Genomic DNA, 13,188 nt, shown 5'->3' on the forward strand with positions numbered 1-13,188 from the left:
ATACAGTAATGATGGATATAACGATGGATGAATGAATGGATGGACAGACGGATAGATAGAACGATGAATAGATGGATGGATAAATTGGACAGACAGATGATAGGATGGCGAACATAGAGATGGATAGATTGAACGATGGATGGACGGATGGGTGGACAGACGGATAGAACAATGGATGGATGGATGGACAGATGAATGGACAGACGGATATATAAAATGAAGGATGGATATATGGATGGATGGATGGATGGATGGATGGATGGATGGATGGATGGATGGATGGATGGATGGATGGATGGATGGATGGACATACAGATGGATGGATGGATGGATGGATGGATGGATGGATGGATGGATATACAGTATATAACGATGGATGGATGGATGGATGGATGGATGGATGGATGGATGGATGATGGATGGATGGATGGACATATAGATAGATAGATAGATAGATAGATAGATAGATAGATAGATAGATAGATAGATAGATAGATAGATAGATAGATAGATAGATAGATAGATAGATAGATAGATAGATAGATAGATAGATAGATAGATAGATAGATAGATAGATAGATAGATAGATAGATAGATTGCACAATGTATATCTGTGAAAAATAACCTGGTTAGGATAGAGCTTAAGTTATCATTTGTCTCAAATAAAATATAAGAATGCAGTATTCTAATATGCTATATGTGGCTTTAATGATGTGCTTCAATGTACAAGAGAATGAAAGGCAATCCAATATCCCTCCCTGTGATGCAGTTATGGACTGGCTAAAAATAAATTCTATCTTCTGCGTTGGCAATTTTCCTGTGTTCATGTGCAAATATATTGCTTTGAGATTATTCAATATCAAACATTTGCCCACACACATCTAGTGTGAGGTTATCCTGTGGGGTTAAGAGGTGTGCACAGAGATTCAACAAGACCAGGAAGGGTATCTGAAAAATGGAAGAAAGAAATAGACTAAAGAAAGCAAGCAAGCAAGATAGATATTAGCCCCAAGCAAAAAAATATTCGGACAGCAGTCAGGCCCTTATAAGGATTGCATCTGGACCAAATAAACACCAGGATGTTTTGGGAGCCAACCAAATTCAATTTACTTTCCTCTAGAAGTCCTGCTCACTACACAGATGCTGAGATGGGGAAAGGACAACTCATAACAGGTTTAATAATGATCTGCTCTGCTTCAGGACAAAAAAGAAAAAGCAAACTAAGATTTGCAGGTGCACAGGAAAAAAGCATTGCATTCTCTCATAATAGGATAGTAGATCACCTATGCTGACACATATTATGTAACAAGATCTTGAAACTTTAGTAATACATTTAGGAAAGCAGCAACAAAAATTAACTTTCAAGAGCTGGTGTGTATTTCAACAACGAGCACGTTGGGTCCAACTCCATTCAAACACACTTTGCACTCCCTCACTAACAATGTCATCATCTCAACTCTCATTTTACTCAACCAACAAATTTCATTTACATCACATTTCAAATGATCATTCATTCTGTGGTGGATTGAAAAAACAATCTGTCTTCTCTATAAGGCTAATTTCATGGCTAACTTTCTGTGCCCTAAATACACACAATTTAATCATATTTTCACAGTTTAGTTTACATTTACATTTATTCATTTAGCTGACGCTATTATCCAAAGTGACTTACAATTGCTATATATGCACGCCTCTGGAGCAACTAGGGGTTAAGTGTCTTGCTCAGGGACACATTGGTGTCTCACAGTGGATTCGAACCCGAGTCTCTCACACCAAAGGCATGTGTCTTATCCATTGCGCCACACCACCCCAAGTTTGTATAGGAAATGATGCCACAAATGAAAGAAAGATGCAATTTGTGTAAACTACAATATTTATTGTGTGAAAATATGTATATCAATGACTCATCATGGTTTAGTTGACTCTTTTTATGACATTTAATAATTACAATTGTTTGATGGATTGTCAAATCTGTACAAAGCAAAAATAGGAAGAGAAATATTGAAATGTTTTTGCATTTTCAAGGCTATTTTCGTCTTGCAACTGATTACTAACACAACCTTGTGAAACTGACGTTTTGAGCTGAGTTTCTGTCAAAGATTAAATTAGACTTTGATCAGCAAGAAAACATTACTTGTCAGTTTGTGATTCAGACAGTGATAAACCTTCAGCAGCAATCTGCTACCGGTTCAGTGCCATTCAAACTTTTATATTGCCATTTCCTCATCAGAAGCAGTATTTTGCTTCACTTTTGCTACCAGATGGCATGTCTAACAGGGCAGTGTTAACCAGCGAATCTTTGACCCCTTGGTTTTGACTCCATCTATATTTCTCCAGTAAAATTCCTTACACATTAGTTTCCCTCAGACACAATCTGAATGATATGTGATGCATATGCCATTCATATCTGATTCATGTTCTTGTTCTCATAGTATGTGATGCATTTTGCATTACCCACTTCCATGCTTTGGTTATGTAGTATGACCTGATTCACATTTTATGCACTTACATCCTTTATAACCCAAATAATTACACATTTAATATATTACCTATACCAATTACCAATATTACCCATTACCAATATATTACCCATATAATAGCATAGCAGGGCATTCACCAAATGCTGTCCGCCTGTATGGAGGGTTGAATGACTACACCAGAGAACCAAACTTTACTGTGTTTACTGCACGTCATCCCTTATTAATTTTACAAGTGCCCATAATCTCTTTTTTTATTATTGCATACACTTCCAAACCAATCACATCTCCCAAAAAGTGGGTGCCATCCCAAGAACTATGAACGCTGTTTCTGAGAATAGTGAGTGTAATTTAAAGAGATTCAAATTAAACTTTGCCCTGGCTAATGTTCACCATCAAAAGATCATAATGACCCATATGGTCACAATTTCACTTCAGGCTATGAGGCTGGGCTGTAGGCAAGTTACTCTTCTATGGTGCTGTTGTGCACACACATGCACCTGTCGAGACGCTGAAGAAGCATCCATACTTCGGTCGAATTAGAATGTTTTTTCAACGGCTCTGGATCCAATGAGATTGTATAATGGGCTGGGCTACTTTGCATGACGCTGCAGAAATAATGAGGAGCGGTATTTTAGTCCAATCAGATATTAGCTTGGGCGTCACTGGCATCGCTGTTTTGCTTTAGTAACAGTTTCATACTAAATCTAAAGGGGGAATCTATTAGAATGTGGCTGTCATAAGCTGTCAAATTGCTCAATGGCTCCAGCCGATCTTTGATATAAGCGAAATGCTATTGGCTATTTTAAAAAAGGGGAGGGGCTGCTCTGTGTCCCGCCATGTAAAACCAAAAAAAAAGGTTGGCCTATGTGTTTATATGTTTAACGCGCTGGCGTTGGGAGTGCCAGAGTGCGCAAACAGAGACAAGACGTTGATGTGCCTTTCTGATAGACTGATCGTTCCTGCGTTCCTTGTTTCTTGCAGGACTCGAGTTGCATTTGGTTAGGACATGGTTTCAGTTAGGTAAAAATATTACAAAGGCCTTTTATGCTTCGGAATATGATCTATACTAGGCTACACTTGACAATGAACACATTACATATACAATATCCATGCAAACTCAAGAGAAGCAACAAAACACCAGCTACAAATGGAGCCAGTTCATCATACTCACTGGATTTGTAAGAAAACCCACAAGTACTGTCTATGTAGTGGCTGAGGTTTTCTCTTTAATTAAGGTTCTTGTTCATGTTCATGCTATTAACTCTGCTTTTTTTTTTGCCATCTTTTTCTGTTTTTGAATGTGGGGCAGTGTGATTGCATAAGATGTTATTTTTGTGAGTAAATAATCTGTAAGCATAAAACAGCATACGGAGCAGCGGCCAGGGCCTGGAGCACATCTTCAGTTCAACTGCTCCAGCAGTTCCTCAATCCTCTCCTAAGTATGTCACCCACATACTACGACAGAGGACCTGCTTTAGAGTCTCTCCAATTAGACATGAATTTTAATGTGTTTAGCGTGTAGCTCTTGGGGATTTATTCGTTTTTGTGATCGTTCCCTGAGGAAGATTTCATTGCTCAGAAAGTTGCTGTTTAGGTTTTCATTTATGGTTCATTTAAAGTCAACATGAAATCAGCAGCATGGACTGCATGGATATTTAATTTCTCATACACATCGTATGGTCTAATTGTGAATGACTAATTATTCCATAGTCTTATCAAAATGTAATTACTTGCTCCATCTCTGAAACGACTTTCCTTTTCGGTTGATGTCACCCAGCCCGTCCCTTCAACTTCCCGCTGTATTGAGACACTTTTCACCATCCAATCACTGATGCATACAATTAATGTTTCACTTTCTCATTAAATACTAGCATGTTTAATTTTTATTTTTTTTAAAAGATGTTGAATTACATAGTTTGTAATTGTTACTTCATGTCGAATTTAAGTAGGACAACAATTGGTATTCACAAAATATTAGCTTGAAGAGAAAAGAAACAAAATGCAGCCATGCAGTAATACTACAGATGAGTAAAATGAGTGTCATTTCAGATCATTCAGCTGTGCTAAAGTTCAAGTTGAAACCTTTGGTTTTTATGGCAGTCTTTGAGCTCAGTTTATTTTTGATCTGTAATTATGACCGCCGCTAGCGTAGCTAGCGAAAGCGGTCATATAGGGATTGTCAAAGTTTTTTTTTTTTTTTTTTTTCGTCACCTTACTGAATTTTTCGTCAACGATACCAGGGACACCGAAGCACCGGGGAACATGAAATTTGGTGGGCATGTAGCCCTACTAGACTTCTAAGGAAAAATTTAGTTTGGTCCCCGGGGGCCACTCCCCCCCCGCGCTGGGCCCCCCCAAACCCCAAAAAATGCAGTTTTTCCTAAATAACTACCTGAACCGTGGCACCGAGGATGAAGAAATGTTTATGGTATGTTGGTCTACTAGACTTTTACGGAAAAATTTTGTTTGGTCCCCGGGGGCCACTTCCCCCCCCGCGCTGGGGCCCCCGTAAATTTTTCGTCAACGATACCAGGGACACCGAAGCACCGGGGAACATGAAATTTGGTGGGCATGTAGCCCCACTAGACTTCTAAGGAAAAATTTCGTTTGGTCCCCGGGGGCCACTTCCCCCCCCCCCCGCGCTGGGGCCCCCGTAAATTTTTCGTCAACGATACCAGGGACACTGAAGCACCGGGGAACATTAAATTTGGTGGGCATGTAGCCCCACTAGACTTCTAAGGAAAAATTTTATTTGGTCCCCGGGGGCCACTCCCCCCCCGCGCTGGGCCCCACAAACCCAAAAAAATGCAGTTTTTCCTAAATACCTACCTGAACCGTGGCACCGAGGATGAAGAAATTTTTATGGTATGTTGGTCTACTAGACTTTTACAGAAAAATTTCGTTTGGTCCCCGGGGGCCACTCCCCCCCCCCGCGCTGGGGCCCCCGTAAATTTTCCGTCAACGATATCAGGGACACCGAAGCACCGGGGAACATGAAATTTGGTGGGCATGTAGCCCCACTAGACTTCTACGGAAAAATTTTGTTTGGTCCCCAGGGGCCACTCCCCCCCCGCGCTGGGCCCCCCCAAAACCAAAAAAATGCAGTTTTTCCTAAATAACTACCTGAACCGTGGCACCGAGGATGAAGAAATTTTTATGGTATGTTGGTCGTAAATTTTTCGTCAACGATACCAGGGACACCGAAACACCGGGGAACATGAAATTTGGTGGGCATGTAGCCCCACTAGACTTCTAAGGAAAAATTTAGTTTGGTCCCCGGGGGCCACTCCCCCCCCCGCGCTGGGCCCCCCCAAACCCAAAAAAATGCAGTTTTTCCTAAATAACTACCTGAACCGTGGCACCGAGGATGAATAAATTTTTATGGTATGTTGGTCTACTAGACTTTTACGGAAAAATTTCGTTTGGTCCCCGGGGGCCACTCCCCCCCCCCGCGCTGGGGCCCCCGTAAATTTTTCGTCAACGATACCAGGGACACCGAAGCACCGGGGAACATGAAATTTGGTGGGCATGTAGCCCCACTAGACTTCTACGGAACAATTTCGTTTGGTCCCCAGGGGCCACTCCCCCCCCGTGCTGGGCCCCCCCAAAACCAAAAAAATGCAGTTTTTCCTAAATAACTACCTGAACCGTGGCACAGAGGATGAAGAAATTTGTATGGTATGTTGGTCTACTAGACTTTTACGGAAAAATTTCGTTTGGTCCCCGGGGGCCACTTCCCCCCCCCCGCGCTGGGGCCCCCGTAAATTTTTCGTCAACGATACCAGGGACACCGAAGCACAGGGGAACATGAAATTTGGTGGGCATGTAGCCCCACTACACTTCTACGGAAAAATTCCGTTTGGTCCCCGGGGGCCACTCCCCCCCCGCGCTGGGCCCCCCCAAACCCAAAAAATGCAGTTTTTCCTAAATAACTACCTGAACCGTGGCACCGAGGATGAAGACATTTTTATGGTATGTTGGTCTACTAGACTTTTACGGAAAAAATTCGTTTTGTCCCCGGGGGCCACTTCCCCCCCCCCCCCCCCCTGCGCTGGGGCCCCCGTAAATTTTTCGTCAACGATACCAGGGACACCGAAACACCGGGGAACATGAAATTTGGTGGGCATGTAGCCCCACTAGACTTCTACGGAAAAATTTCGTTTGGTCCCCGGGGGCCACTCCCCCCCGCGCGCTGAGCCCCCCCAAACCCAAAAAAATGCAGTTTTTCCTAAATAACTACCTGAACCGTGGCACCGAGGATGAAGAAATGTTTATGGTATGTTGCTCTTAAGGGCCCACATCAACCTAGCCCATAATCACTCATTTGTGATTTGCGCCCCTCCCATAAAAAATGAAAATGCAATATTATTCTGCTTTAATCGCCCCTATCTTCAGTGGAGATGTTCAGAACTGCACCATATTTCATGTGTATGATTAACTTGACATCCTCTGGGGGTATCCTCTGCTAAGTTTTGTAGAATTTCATCCATGGGGGGGTATAAAATAAATTCATTTATGTGCACATTTAGTGACTGTACACTCATCGGCCTGTAGATGGTGCTGTTGAGCGAAGGGTTGCTGGTTTAGGATGATACTGTCACACACACACATGCAGGAATACAAACAAACGCAAACATGCACACACACTGACATCCACACGCACAGACACACACCCATACACACACATACAAATCCACATGCACAGACACACACACACAAACACACACGCGCACACATGTACGCACACATACATACACGCACACACACACACACACACACACACACACACACACACACACACACACACACACAGACAGACATGCACATACTATTACTTTTTTTAGGTATATACATAAACACGCAATACAGCCAAATTACTCCACGTCATTTATTTTTGTGGAAAGCCAGTGCAGGCCTGAGCGGCGGTCATATTTTGTACCGCGATGCGGTACATCTAGTTATCTAATCTCATTGTCTGAGAAGCAATTAAGATATTCTTGTGAGATGGTTTTATATCATTTAAAATCATACAATCAAGAAATCACATTGGCCCTCATTTATCATTCTTGCGTAGAAACGGGCATATATATTGGCGTAAGATTATGCTTACACTCTCTCGCCTGATTTATGAAGCTGTGCGTACCTTTGAAATTCTGGTGTACGCAATACCTGACCTTGATAAATGCCGCGGCTGAAATCGATCGTCATTAGAATAACACGCCCCTATATATTCAAGTCTCCGCTCCCCCCACGCCCTCATTTTACGCCATGGACACACGGAAGACGGCAAAGAAGAGAAACTTCTTTGAGAAAGCGAAACCAGGGAAGTGGAAAGAAACAAAATTTATTTCTAGATTTTTATTATTAATGACGCTTATTGTTATTTAGAAGAAGAATGTCGTATTTATTATTATTTGTATTATTAATATTATTATTATTTAAAATAAGAAGAATGGCATTTTTATTATTTTGTCAGTCTGAATTATTTTTTTGGTCATTGAAAGCCTTTCATTACTAAACCCAGTCCGTGCACACCTGCCGGGCCTAACCCTGGCCTAACCATCGTTTCAAAGAATAGTACAACGGCGAGCGCGTCGAGTATAAACGCCTCGTCCGTTTGGGGAGGTGCGCGCGCAGTCTGCGGAGACTCGCGCTGCGGAGCCAGGCGAAAGTATAAACAAGGCTTGAAACGTCAGATAAAGCGCACAGGCTCGCAACTGAAGTAATACATATGCCTATAAATCAAATGCTTTGGTAAAATCACACAAATTAAACATTGAAGTCCATGTTGCACAAAAATAAACATTGAAGTTTATAATTACTATGTTGTTGTTTTTTTTACAGTGGGTCATAATATATTATATCTTTTAGTTTGTCAGTGCGTTTTGTGGTGTTAGGAATTGTTTTTCTGCGCATTCCCGCACTCAAAACGTGCGTACACCACCTCCTGAGCTGGCGTAGGATTTGAGCGTGCCGTACGCCAACGTCCATATTGATAAATCTCAAAGTCACCGTGGTTTTGGGTGTACGCCAGGTGTACGCTGGAAATTTTGTGTACGCACTTTTGATAAATGAGGGCCATTGTGTATAATATTATGTAATCAATAATGACGTGATGAGAATTTCTTTACATTTCAGTCCATCATTTACAAAAATCCATCTTATTCTTAATATTTATCCCGAGTAAAAACTGTTTTATTTAATTTAATCTGTGCATCTGTGCAATTTATTATGCAAATGACAAATGGGAAAGCCCTTCTGAATAATGATGCAGCCAGAACTCTTTTGCCGTTTAAGTATTTTCTCTGGGAGCTTGCTTTGTTTGTGATGTGGTAACTTCGGGTAATGTAGAGAAGTGGATTATGGGTAAAACCTCTCATGAAAAGTTAGAGTTATTATTAATAAACACTTGTTTTGATAGGTGTCTTCTTTAGTGCTGTTTGTTTAAGAGAAACCGCAGTAGGTTCAAGAGGTTCTCCTGCATGCAAGAGATCTGGGAGTAGTGTTTTCTTTTTACTAACCTTCAAATCAGGGTGGGAGATATGTTTTCTGCTTTGCTCTGAGCATGTGTCATTCTACATTACATACTATGCGCATGCATTTTTATAGGTCATATTAGTTTACTTGTGTTTTGCACTGCGCCTGATTAGCACTTCATGTGTGTCTCAAGTGATTTGTAAGGGCTCAGTTTATCCTTTTGGTAGATTTGTATCATATGTTTATCTGACCCCTGGCTTTGTTTCTGAGATTTGATAACAATAAATAATAGTTGATGGTAAGATTGTATTGCTGCTCTCTCAATAGGGTTTTGTGGCCTCAACAGTCTTATTCCATAACGCCATCTCAGAATAAATAAAACGTATGGTGAATTCTAAAAGTCTGAGATGACACTGGAAATCTGGGATTTAAAATCCCCTCATCTGAGCTGGAAAATTGAGTTTTAGGATGTAGGAAAATACATATATAAATAAATGTTTAACTTTCTCTTCATTTATTACATTGATAATGCAATGTTGTCATTAACATATTTGTATTTAAATTCAGTTCTATTGAATGAGTGAACTAAATAGGTGGTTGAAATCTAGGTGAATGTAATAAAAACACTACTGCAAAGGTAAAGCTCCCACCAAAATTCAATTGTATTTATTTATTAATTTGATTATGCAGCTGCTTACAAATCTTTATTTAATATTAGGTTTTTTTATCAAGCCTTTTTTTTTTTTTACCCCCAGAAGATCTACTTATATTGATAATATAATTTATTTTTTATCTTTTATATCACCAAGAGCTACCAATATTTAGTTGAGCTGTGTTTTGGCAAACTTTTAATCCAACCTTTAGACTTTCTTTATTACATTATCTGACTGGGCCAAGTTTTTGATCACCCAATAAGCTTTATTGATGTTTTACAGTGGGCAGTCTTGTGTCAAAGGTGAGGTGTTTCATTTCTGCACCATTAGTGTCACCACCAAACAGAAATGCAAACATTTTGCATGCTCTGTTTTTACAGCTTAGTTTCAATAACTGCTCTATATGGACTGTGGTGAATGTTTTAGTTTCTGAAAGTCACAATATATTTGCATAGGAAGAGTTGGTTCTTCATGATGTGACCATGATGGTACTGGACCAGTGGTCATGATGAATTCCTGAGTTTGCACTGATCTCATACAGGTTATAAGGTTAACATTTTTTGAACATGACCTATATTGCAATAGCAAGTTGTGAGAAGGCGATGTCATCTCCAGTCGTCAGGTATAGAGTACAGCCTGCAGACAGTTGATTGGAATATTGTCTGGTGTCCCATTTGCTCTCTGAAGAAACTCATCATGTTTGACTGCGGCTCCTCACCTGCCAGACAGGGACTATTTCTGCTTGATTACATTTTACTCCCTGATTGTCCTTTAAAACAATACGTGAGAATGCATCAGGAAGTGAGACGCTGGGAGGATGGAGCGCTGGGAGGCCGTGCATTCACTGGATGTAAAAGCATGGCTATTTATTTCTGGATAAGGCCATGACACATTTCTGTATGCAATTCAGTTTGGCGTTCTCCGGGGCATTTATGTTCATACAGCAGAGTTTCAGCAATCATGCGGGCCGGATGATCTGGGAATAGGATGAGTAGATGAATGAATCATTGCATTTGTTTGGCACTTTTCTCTGTTTATATGCCCAAAGTGCTTCACGTGTAATTGCAACTCTCCTCAGCTGCCAACAATAGGTGGCACTGAACAATCCTGGAGTACAGGATCAGTACAACCGACCCTGGAAACGAATAATTGGTGGAGAGGGATGCTTGCAATTGCAAGTTTCCACTTATCCATTCTGTTTTGGCCCTTTTGCCAGTTTTATTCATACAGTAGTAGAGATTTCATTCATCTTTTTCCATTTAACCAAAGTGATCTCATGAGTAGCTATTCTTGTGTATTGTTGTTGCGTTCATATTGTATGTTTCAGTATATAAACAAAAAACCTTTTTTACTCAGTTAACACTTTTGAAGAATATATATATACAAACCTAGTTTTTTTTCTTGCCATGAAAATGTCCAGAGGTTGGCAAAAAACAAAGCAAACTAACAAACAGACAAAAGTAAGCTGCAGTTTTTGTATGGTGAATTATATTAATTGCCATGAAAGCTTATAAAATAGTGTGAATTGCCTAGAATTATTATTTTTTTTGTCTTCCATTAAAAATAAACTGAATAATTTGTTAATATAACCTGAAAGAATTTAGTGATTTATTTATGATTTGATTTGTAAAAACAACAATAAAGTCAAAACTTGTGTTGACCCAAAGACCAAAAAACGTTAAACAAATGAAAACTCTTAAATTTGAGCTCTTCCTTTTTCTAGATTGTCATTAACATAAAGCAATATCAAGAGTTTTTAAGACATTAAATAATTCCTTTTAGCTGAGTGTATCTGAATTACTACTTAAAACCCATGTGAATAATTGAGGTCATGGCAAACAGATCATATTGTGTTTCTGCTCGAGAAATCTGACAGGATTTTGAATCAACACAGCAGCAGTGTGTGCCATTTCAGTCACTGAAGCACCACAGGGTGTTCACCTCCTGACGGCCCATCACCACTTATTTCTGCATCAACGAGGCTATTCTGGTGGTCTCTATTAAAATAACAGGCCGACACTCTTGGTTTCTTACAGTGGTGAATCTGCCAATGACATTTTATAACCACTGTCACATTTATACAAATCACTTGACTTTTCTTGGATGCACTTGTAAGGCTGACTTGACAACTTTTTGTTATCATATTCCCATTGTGAAAATAGATCATAGAATGACATAAATCTCATAGATTCTCATTTGTAAGTCGCTTTGGATAAAAGCGTCTGCTAAATGAATAAATGTAAATGTTGACTTTCTTTAATAGCCTATATTCTCTCAGTCTTATTATCCATGATCCATATTATCCATTTTTATCCAAATAAAAACAAGTTTGCCTTTGTAAACTTTCATGAAAATAAATTAATTTTCAACTTTCCTTTCTGACTAATGTCACTTAACATTGGTTAACCAATAGCCAAATAGCTATTTTAGCATTTTTTAGGGTACTGTTGCGCTAATGTCAGAAATAATCAAGATTTTTAGCTGCCTTAGTTTTTTTTTTTTTATATGACATGCTTTTAATAAATTTAGCTAAACCACATGCTGCATAAAAGTGTTTTTTCTCATTTTGCTCAAGTTATTGATAGCTCCTGAAGCAGTTTGGTCCATTCTCATGGCAGGCTAGACAGAATCAAATCAATAGTTTGCAAATAAGAGGCTCAGAAATGGGGGAAAAATAAAGCCTGTTGAATGTCAGATTCTCGTTCAGGTGCTCATGAACTGCTGGCTGTAGGTGAACTCTGGAAGACAAATTTAGAAAGAACACAGCAGAAGAAGATCCAAAACAGCATGTTTATCAAGTGAGTTAATGAGTTCAAATTAAATTAGTTTGACAGCCAATTAGTCCAACTCGTCTGTTAATGTGGACAACACAGAAGGGAAGGAAGGAAGGTCAATATCTTTCTTGAGACCAAGATGACCAATGATCAGCAATGTTGGCATCCATCCATCCATCCATCCATCCATCCATCCATCCATCCATCCATCCATCCATCCATCCATCCATCCATCCATCCATCCATCCATCCATCCATCCATCCATCCATCCATCGTTCTATCTATCTATCATTCTCCCTGTCACACTAAGCACAAATTAAAGGTAGTGCAACAAATAGTACAACATTTGTTGTACTATAGTACAACATTTTGTTATTAAGAGTTGGTGAAAATGTTTTGATAAACTAATAAATGAAATGTGGTTATATAACCCAGAAATGAATTAGCATTTAGTTTAAGCTATATTTTAGTCCTTGAGAATGTCCAGTGAGTTTTTAAAATAGCGTGGGTAGAACAGGTTATCATGACTGAACCTCTCCAACAACTGTTCTTTTTTTCTTCTTAAACAAACCATAAATTGCTATTTGGGGTGAAATATGACAGGTTTCATGAGATTCACCCACATAGTGTGAACTCTATCTCTCTCCCGCTCTCTGTCTCTCTCGCTCTAGGGTTTTTCTTCCCCCTCCAGCTGAAGCCAAAGTTGCTTGCTGGCATGCCTTATTAACTCAAAAGTAGATGCTCTATTTTGCTTTGGTTGCCTGGGTTCCTAAACAGCCCCTTTAGCACTCAATTGTGTGTAT

The sequence above is a fragment of the Scardinius erythrophthalmus genome (genome assembly GCF_964197995.2).
Source record: "Scardinius erythrophthalmus genome assembly, chromosome: 3".
Lineage (NCBI taxonomy): Eukaryota > Metazoa > Chordata > Actinopteri > Cypriniformes > Leuciscidae > Scardinius > Scardinius erythrophthalmus.